At 26.8% G+C, this 10,729-nt stretch overlaps 1 non-coding gene across 1 annotated transcript; it reads left to right on the top strand.

Moving 5' to 3' along the window:
- The first annotated feature begins 10,612 nt into the window (after window positions 1–10,612).
- On the top strand, window positions 10,613–10,684 carry TRNAK-UUU (transfer RNA lysine (anticodon UUU)). The gene has a single exon. It is a non-coding gene; the product is annotated as a tRNA-Lys (tRNA).
- The last annotated feature ends 45 nt before the right edge of the window (window positions 10,685–10,729 follow it).

Below are 10,729 nucleotides of genomic sequence, written 5' to 3'. Positions count from 1 at the left end.
AGCATTGAACTAAGGGGGAACGAACTACAAGCATTGAACTAAGGGGGAACGAACTACAAGCATTGAACTAAGGGGGAACGAACTACAAGCATTGAACTAAGGGGGAACGAACTACAAGCATTGAACTAAGGGGGAACGAACTACAAGCATTGAACTAAGGGGGAACGAACTACAAGCATTGAACTAAGGGGGAACGAACTACAAGCATTGAACTAAGGGGGAACGAACTACAAGCATTGAACTAAGGGGGAACGAACTACAAGCATTGAACTAAGGGGGAACGAACTACAAGCATTGAACTAAGGGGGAACGAACTATGGTTTTTAGGAGCATTGAATTAAAAGGGAATTTGTGTTGTATTTGAATGAATGCTTGTTCACTCACGTGAGGAGTTTTTGAGTTTTTGCAGGTTGTTTGTCATCATCAAAAAGGGGGAAATTGATAAGAACAGGGACTTGGTGTTTTGATGATCTCCTCACGTGTGCAGGGACCTGGTCCTCTGCAGAGTATGAATACTCGTCCAGGTGTAAAAGTTATGTACAGCTGTAAAAGCTGTCTGCGTCAGAAGAGTTGGTGAAGCTGCAGAGTACTTCACCAATCAGAAACAAGGATGTTGCTTGTACGTTTGGTAATAACTTTTTGTGGTATATACTAAACAATACACAAGAACATATTCATTCATTCAAAAAGAGAGAGATTTTCATGCTTCAAGAACAGTGAGAGGATCTGATCGATTCATTCAAGAGCTTCTGGCATTAGCTGTTATTTTACTTCATTGTAATAGCTCTTATATTGTAAGATCAGTTTTCTTGTAAAAGAAATGTTGTCAAACTCGTTTGAATCATTGTAAGAACTAGGTTAAGGGTAACTTAGGCTCTTACTCTAAAAGGTCTATATTAATCAGTTAGGATTAGTATAGTAAGCGGTGTTGTGTCCGCTCTAGCTCATCTAAGTAATAGGAGGTATTACTTAGAGTTGGGATTAGTAGGTTAATCCTAGTTTGTAAACTTGCTTTTGCTTTTTTGCTTGGAGAAGATTAGTAAAAGAAGTTTTGAAGATATTGCTAAGCTAAACATGAAAAAGAAAATATATGTTGTATTCAAGTTGAGCTAGCAAAACAGTAGTGTCATTTTAGACTTCATCATTCACAAGTAAGGCATTGTGCAAGAGGAACTTAAATCTATTTAATTTAAAAGCAAATGAATCAAACTAATACCAATATTCAAGTGTTAATATTGAATAAAAGAACACCACGTAAAACATGCATTTAAAGGAAAAACATAATGTTATTAAGAAGATATCACCGTACCGCTTATAAGATACATATGGATGCTACTGTTGCAAAACTACAAACTACTCTTTTCACTAAAACAAATACCACAACTAGAGATTTAACAAATCAACAAATTACTCTGCACTAAATCATGAACATTTAAAAGCATCAAAAGAAATAAAACAATAAAGAAAATTAGCATTCTAATGAGATATGCAGCCCACTCATGTTATATCCAAGTTTGAGATAGCACTTTCCAACCTTCTGGACATTAATAAGTAACCAAATGAATACTATACAAATACCATTTCTTAATTGAAGTTAAAACTGAGAAAAGGAAGGTAAACACGATCAATTAGGAAAATAGGAATATTGTTTAAACAAACATGGTCCCGACAACTCAAATATGGTAATCAAACCTTCAAAGATAAATCTACAAATCACCACTTCAATGAGGCACCCTATTAAGACTAAATTAAGTATAGATTACGAGATTTAAACACGATCCAAGTGAAGAAAGAAGATCACATGGCCGCAAGTAATTCCTAAGTTGAAACTAGATGAACATCAAGTCATCTCGAGTGAAACGAGGCAGCAACTCGACTGACTATAGAGATTCGAAATAGAGCTAACAAATATAACGACCAATATATAATATCAAAGTAAACATTCACAAATGTTGGACTCACGCTTACTATCCAAAAACTCGCAGGAAAACAAGATTAAAGCAAGTGCTAAACGAAAAAACCAAATACTCTTACTAACAGACCTTGTATCAAGTGTTGAACACACACGACATGCTACATTGAAATAGAATACAAGAGGAGGCGAGGTTACCTTTTCGGGGGCAGCGAACTGGAATCACAAGCTTAACTATGAAGCTCTTACCACCACTAGAACTTTGTCGAAAATTTTGAATGAAAACTTTAAAGCAAGAGCTTAAATAAACTCAAACCTATTTTGTATGTGATTCCTATAGCTATTTCTTGCTAAATATTTCTCTCTGTATCAACTGAAAATCTCAACTCTCTCCCCACATTTTTTCCCTCCCCAATAATGAAGAAGAAAAGGCTATTTATAGATGAAAATAAGGCACGATTTTAGGGGGGAAACGGGAGATATTGGATGGATTTTGAGATTCAAAATTCGAATTCATATGCCCCTTTTGATGAAACAGTGAAAAAGATTCAGAAATCCCTGAAAAGGGGAAGAAGAGGATGTGAGGGATGGGATGTTATTGTTGGCGATCACGATGGGACGGGTCTGGGCGCTCGCTTTTCACATTGGGTTTCTTCACGTTATGGGTTTCACGAGGAAGAAGAACGAAGTGGGGCAATTTTGGGTTTGTACGCGATTTGGGTCGCGTTGCTGGTTGCTGTAGGAGTGCTATTGTACGTATGGTATGTTGTTGAAAGAATGGTAATGTTGGAATGGGCTTGGGGTTTGTTTGTATTTTGAAATGACTGAATTGGGCTGGTAATTAGTTGGATTGGGAATTTGTATTGGGCTCGTATGCTGAGAGAAAGAATTGAGTTGCTGGCAAATAAGTAAAAGGAATTGGGTCGGTTGAAATTGAAAAGAAAAGGTCCAACACTTGGTCTAAGAAGTGAGTTTAGGATAAAACAAAATTGTGGTTGGGAATTGAATTAAGGTTTGACCATATGAATCTAAATTATAGTCAATTGAAAATTAAAAAAAATAGCCAAACTTAGTTAAGAATTAATACAATTAATTTACAAACTTCTTAATCTTAACAAAATAAAATAATTAGTTTAATTGTAAACTAATTAACTCAAAAATATAAACTATAAATTAGCTAAACTAATCAACAAAATATTTAAGTAAAACTAAAATCTTTTGAGACAATTTTCAAATATTAACATAATAAATATATACAAAATTATATAGAATATATAAATTATTTTTAAATTTTAAGAATTATAAAAATGACAAAATTACTTAAAATGACTTGAAAAATATTTAAAATTTTATAAAGTCAATTATTTCAAATTGTTTGGAATTTAAGAAGCTCGATGATTAATTTATATTGTGGAGGTCCAAAATTGGTTGTCAACGCACGTTAGTTATTAAGGGGATTCGCATGTATACATAACAAATTTTGCTTGTCTCCCTCGCCTCTCTTCCATCTCGCTCACCACTCCCCTATGTATATTGTATCACATATATATGTGAATCACTCCAGATACATGTATCTAGTGTATATCAAGTGTAATTTATATGTATCTGGGATACATACGAATCTTGCTCGCCTCCCTTCCACAATCTTGCTCGCCTCTCTCCATATTTTTGTGTATATGATAACAAAAATATATGTATCTAAGCAGGGGCGGACTCAACCTATGCCAAGGGGTATCATCCGACACTGCTTCGTCAAATTTTTAAATATTATATGTCTATAAATCTGGAAAAAAAAACAAAACATTAGTAAAAACAATAAAAATGACACTCCTTGCACAAATATGTTGTCTTGGCGCGTTGGTTTGACATGTGGCTGGAGTGTATTAATTCTCCTAACTATATACCATTTTATATGCTGTTAAATTTTTCACAAATCTTTTTTACATCTAGGTGTTCATAGGTATAAAGTTGAATGAGTGTCAAATGAAATATGCATACAATTTTAAGAGGTCTTTGATAACTTAAACCTATAATATACTAACCTATATCATATTTTATTGTATACACTTTGATGGCTAATTTGGTACAGTTGTTGATGATATGTTATTTTGAATAGTAATATGCATTAAGGAATATACTTTGGTGGTTGATCTGGTACAATAATTGGTGCTTTGTTTAAATTTGATGTATGATTGACTAAATTTTTAGTGATATGTTGGTTTAGAACTATAAAAGATATTGATTTATAATTGTTGTTAAAGTTGATTTTAGTTACATATTATAACCATATAATACGTAACACCATAATCTAATCAAGTATATACCAACTTTTTAGTATCATGAAATTAATCTACATGGTGTACATTATGATTTTATGTCGATATCAAGTTTAAATTAATTTAATTCAATTTTACCATAATGAATGAATTATACCAAATTATAACCAAATAAATTTAAAAAATTAATTCATACATTAAAGATAAAGTTAATTTTTGGCTATATGTTCCAACCTACAATGGTGTAAAAAATAATTTAAACAAAAAAAAATGAAGGGAGAAAGATAAAAAAGAACAAAGAAAATTTTTGAAAAATAAAATGGGGTAAAAGGGTTAAAAAAATAAAAAGGAGAGAAGAGACTACGAGAGAGGAAAAAAAGTGGAAAGAGAAAAAAAAAATCTGTTTATTTAATATTTTAGGAGAAGATTAGGGGAGATATTTTAGGAAGAAGATTAAAAAAAAGAGATTTTCTAGGATTAAAGAGCTTGTTTGGATGGGTTTTAAGTTGGTCAAACTGACTTAAAAGTCAATTTTTGACTTATTAAAGTGTTTGTCAATTATCAAAGTGACTTATTTTAAGTCAAAAATGACTTATTTTAAGTCAAAAGTTAAAAGCTACTCCCTCTGTCCCTATTTAGTTGTCCATATTTCCTCTTTTAGTTGTCCCTATTTAGTTATCCATTTTGACAAATCAAGAAAGGACAACAATTTTTTTCCTATTATAACCTTATTTAAATAAAGTTGTCATAAATAAAGTAAATAAACTTAAGAACTTTTCAACATTGATTAGTTATCTTGAGTGAATTTATTTTAGAATTGTAAATTGTACTATAAAGGTAAAATTGTAATTTACTGTGCTAATCATTGTTGCCTTAATCTGTGTGTCATTTCTAAAGAGGACAACTAAATAGGGACAGAGGGAGTAGGTGAAGGGTGTTTTTTTTTTTATTACTTAAAAGCCCTTTTATGTTGACCAAGTATATTACCTTTTTGCCCTTAATTCTTTTATACAATTCCCAAATTGCCCATATTGAATTAACCCTAACATCTCATTATTATTATTCTATAATTATTATTATTATTATTATTATTATTATTATTATTATTATTATTATTATTATTATTATTATTATTATTATTATTATTATTATTATTATTATTATTATTATTATTATTATTATTATTATTATTATTATTATTATTATTATTATTATTATTATTATTATTATTATTATTATTATTATTATTATTATTATTATTATTATTATTATTATTATTATTATTATTATTATTATTATTATTATTATTATTATTATTATTATTATTATTATTATTATTATTATTATTATTATTATTATTATTATTATTATTATTATTATTATTATTATTATTATTATTATTATTATTATTATTATTATTATTATTATTATTATTATTATTATTATTATTATTATTATTATTATTATTATTATTATTATTATTATTATTATTATTATTATTATTATTATTATTATTATTATTATTATTATTATTATTATTATTATTATTATTATTATTATTATTATTATTATTATTATTATTATTATTATTATTATTATTATTATTATTATTATTATTATTATTATTATTATTATTATTATTATTATTATTATTATTATTATTATTATTATTATTATTATTATTATTATTATTATTATTATTATTATTATTATTATTATTATTATTATTATTATTATTATTATTATTATTATTATTATTATTATTATTATTATTATTATTATTATTATTATTATTATTATTATTATTATTATTATTATTATTATTATTATTATTATTATTATTATTATTATTATTATTATTATTATTATTATTATTATTATTATTATTATTATTATTATTATTATTATTATTATTATTATTATTATTATTATTATTATTATTATTATTATTATTATTATTATTATTATTATTATTATTATTATTATTATTGTCATTATCATTATCATTATTATTATTATTATTAGGCTTAAATCATATGCGGCCTCTTAAAGTTGTCCGCATAATTCACTTAGACACCTCAACTAGGACTAGTACCTATTGAACACTTTTATCTACCTAAAACCTGTTCCTATTAAACCTTTTTTGATAATCAGTAACAAAGATAAAGTGTGTGTGACACACTTGCTATGACGTGGCAAAAATGACTAATTAAAAGATGACATGTGTCACTTGACCCCAACAACTATAGATTTATTTATTTTTATATTAAAAAGAATGAAAATTATTTCAAAGAAATTTTATATTTATTTCTTAATAAAAAAAATAAATGAAACCCATTTTACTCAACCGCACCCTACCAACCCCTTTCTTCTTCATCTTCTTCTCATCAATTTTTTTTCTCAAACCACAAAAACCTTCACTGCAAATTACTTGCAGATTCAATTTTTTTAAAAAATACTTTGTATTCCTAATATGTGAGAGAGAAAGATATTCAAAGAGATCGATGTAATAGTGATGAAGAAGTTTGTCAATGGTTACTCATCCAGAAATCGATTGCAAAGAAAAATCGAAAGGACCCAAATTAATTTTATCGAAAATTATTTTTCATTCCTAATACGTGATAGAGAAAGATATTCAAAGAGTTGGTACAAGAGTGATGAATAAAGGAAGTTTGCCAATGGCTAATCATCTTGAAATCGATTGTAAGGAGAAATCAAGCGGACCTAAATTAATTTAGTGAATTATTTGATATTGTTTTTGATAAGTTTAATGAGTTTACAATTTTATCTGAATGGTAATATTTATTCGGAGGTGACCGAAAATGGAGATGGAACGTCGACTTACTTTTTTTATCCCAAAGTTCAAAAATCTACTTTCGTTATTTTTCTTGCAAATTTAGTTACTTGATTCAGTTTTTTTTTTTTATGAATATTGAAAAGAAATAGAAAAACAAAAACAAATGAAGATTCTTTAGTTGTCTTTGAAAATTTAAATTTGGGGAAGAAGATGACTTGAAGAGGGGGTAGGGGTGCTCTTTCTTTTTTGAATTAAGAATTTTTTTTTAAATATTAAAAAAATATTTTAATTTATTTAAAATGCCAAGTGTCAATTAAAGAAGAAAAAGTGTAAGTTTTTTTGGAAAAAAATAAAAATAAAATAGTATTTCAAAAACTTTCACGCGCCCATAGGAAGTGAAAAACACTTTTTTTGCCATATCAGCATTTTTGTGTTTAATAGGTACATTTTTTTGAACAATTTAAGTGTTCAATAGGTAATAGTCCTAGTTAAAGTGTCTAAATGAAATATGCGAACAACTTTAAGAGGCCGTAGATGACTTAAGCCTTATTATTATTATTATTATTATCATATCATCATATTATTATTATTATTATTATTATTTCTGAAATATGAATTTATATTCATCTTATAAGTAATTTGTGGTGGTAAAGAAGTATGTGAATGATAGACAATTATTATTACTTATGAATGAAATTAAAATAAATCTTAAATCTTTCAAGTGATCTATTCAAATTATATATTTTTAAAATCTAAAATAAGTTGCACATATAAAATTAACTTAAATAATAAAATTTTATATTCCTCTTATAAATAATTTGTGATGATAATGAAATATGTGAATGATAGGAAAATATTATTACTTATGGATGTAAAATATAAATTAATTTTGTTTTAATTTTTTTAAGTATAAAAACCTTAAATTAATCAACTTTTTATCATGTTAACAGCTTTAAGGGTATTTCAGACATTTTGATAAAAAAAAGTGTTTACCAGCACTTATTTGCCAAACACATCAACAATTTTTTTTTCAACTGCAGCACTTTTATCCAAACACATAATTACTTATTTTAAAAATAAGTCCAGCACTTTAAAAAGTTAACTTTTTTTAAGCCAATCCAAACGGGCTCTATTGAGTGCTTAAATTGTATAGTTTAATTTTTTTCCCTTTTAATTTTTACTCGTCAAACTTGTTTTTCATCATTACTAAGAAACACTCTTTTTTGGGAACCCCTCAATCGAATGAAGTTGAACTTTAGTCCACTAATCCAATGAAATGTGATATTCAAAAATTGACAAATTATGCAAAGTGGTCATTCAGTCCTTTGTTTTATTAAATAATTGGCCCAATTTTAAAAATTATTAAAATTGGTCAAATGTGTTCTTCTTCCTTTGGAATTTGTCATTAATGGCTTTTTTTCCTCTCTTTTTTCCTCCTCCATCTTGTTCTTCATCTTCTTCACCTTCCGAATTTGTCATTAATGGCTTTTCTTTTCCTCCTTTCTCCTCCTCCTTCTTGTTCATCTTCTTCATTCTTCTTATGGTCCGGTATGGAATGAACTTATAATCATGAAATCGACTCGATCATCAGATTATAAGTTCATAACCCTAGTCATCTGCTTCAATCGTCTTTTTTATTCTTTAATTCGACGTATCAAAAATGTGAATTGTTTCAAATGAATTATACGTCAAAAGCTTTAAAACATCGAGAGGATTTCATATCTAGATTTTTTGGTCTGTTTAGAAGTGGTTTTGAATTGATTGAGATTGAGTAGTTCGTTATATATTATGTATAGTCCATTTACATTTCATATATAGTTAAACTATACTCAGTTTTTTGAGTGTATCATAATGTATAATCGATGTATAGCCCATATACAGATAAGTTATATTGTATAGTCTGTATGCTTCTTATGACTTTTGGTAAGCTATATTGTATAGTTAGTGTATACTTCCTATGATTTTTGACTATTTTTTTTTTATGTAAATAAAACATGGATATATTTATTGTAAACTAATTACTTTATTGTATACCGTAAAATCTCACTAAATTAATATTCGGTAATTAATTATCTCTCTAATATAATATTTTCTCCGGTCCTGACTTGGGTCAATGGAAAAAATCATTCATTTTGATAAGATAATATATTTTCAAAAGACTCCTATATAAACATATGGTGTTGTTATGATAATAACTTATATAAGTACAGATATATCTAGGACAATTTAGTGAAATGTATATGATTCTATTGTATTTTTTTTTTTGTTAAAATTAAAATCTAGTTGAAGTTTATTTCTAACTTTTCTTATTGCATCCAAACGTACTGGTGTTGCCGTGACTATAAATCTTTTTGAATGCATGTGAAATGATCTCTTTTATACTCATATCTAGCTTTACATATTTGATAAGTCATTATTGATTTTGTGACACGTTTTTAATGAGAAGCCTTTTTTTATATGGTTTCAAGAAATTTTCTATGTTGCATATATAATTTATCCTCTCACAATCATACATTGAATGTTTTTAGCAAAGGTACAACGAATAATATTCTATTATTAAGCAACAACGAATGTTATGTATAATAAATTTATTTTTACAATGAATCATTGATTGTTAAATTTATTTTACAATGAATCATTTAACAAAAAAAATATATTACAATGAATTCATACACATGCATTGTACATTATGAATAATTAATTTATTTTTATATAAATTCAATAATATGATACATAATTCAGTAAGATACAATGATTTTGATGCATTCATCGTACTTTATGTATAATAAATTTATCTTTTATGTGAATTCAATAAATATGATACAAGTATATTACAATCTTTTTTATGTAATCAAAATTAACCTTCATTAAATCTCAAAACACTCTTTAAATTAGTAAATATTAATTTATCGATTATATAATATATTTTATAAAATAATAATATTTTATGATCCCATCTATATTAATTTAGTGAAGTTTTACCATACATTTGAAACTAACCCTTTAAAAATTGGCCTAGAAAAAGACCATACGATACAAATAATCCTGTCAAACATTTTAATTTGAGTCATTAGAAAAATAAGTTTTCGACAGTCAAATCGAATTGGCTATTAAAAGGTAAATAAAGACTATAGACCAATACTGAGTCTAGTATGTTACCTAAGTGGAAGTTAATAATTTATATGCTTGTCCAACAAATTTGAGGCCTGTATGAGATCAAAAAAATCCTAACAATAAATAAATAAATATCATTGGATGTTTTTTTTAGTCACTCGATATTAAATAGACGGATCTGTTTGGATTGATTTTTTATTTATGACTTATAAAGTAAAAATTATAAGTTAGAAATTTTAATTTATATTGTTGACTCATTTTTATTATTTTGGCTTAAAAACAAGTTTGTTATAAGTATTTTTTAATTTTACCCAAACACTTTGAAACTGATTAAAAATTATTTTAGCTTTAAAATACCTAAAATAAGTCAATCCAAATGGACACTAATTCACATTATTTAGGAATCCTAATAATTTCTTTTTCTTGTTGGCACAATGAGAAATGAAAAGAGAGCTACTTGAAATTTGACAGTGAAACGTTCTTAGCTGAAATGTAGAAAATTCTAACAACCAAGCCGTCTTAGCTCAGTGGTAGAGCGCGTGGCTTTTAACCACGTGGTCGTGGGTTCGATCCCCACAGACGGCGAATTTTTCTCTATTTTTTTTTTGTTTCGGTTGAGGTTTCCCAAAC

Source organism: Solanum tuberosum, unplaced genomic scaffold, assembly GCF_000226075.1.
Source record: "Solanum tuberosum cultivar DM 1-3 516 R44 unplaced genomic scaffold, SolTub_3.0 scf00122, whole genome shotgun sequence".
NCBI classification, from domain to species: domain Eukaryota; kingdom Viridiplantae; phylum Streptophyta; class Magnoliopsida; order Solanales; family Solanaceae; genus Solanum; species Solanum tuberosum.
The sequence above is the reverse complement of the archived record's forward strand: the minus strand, read 5'-3'. Positions and strand labels throughout refer to the sequence as shown.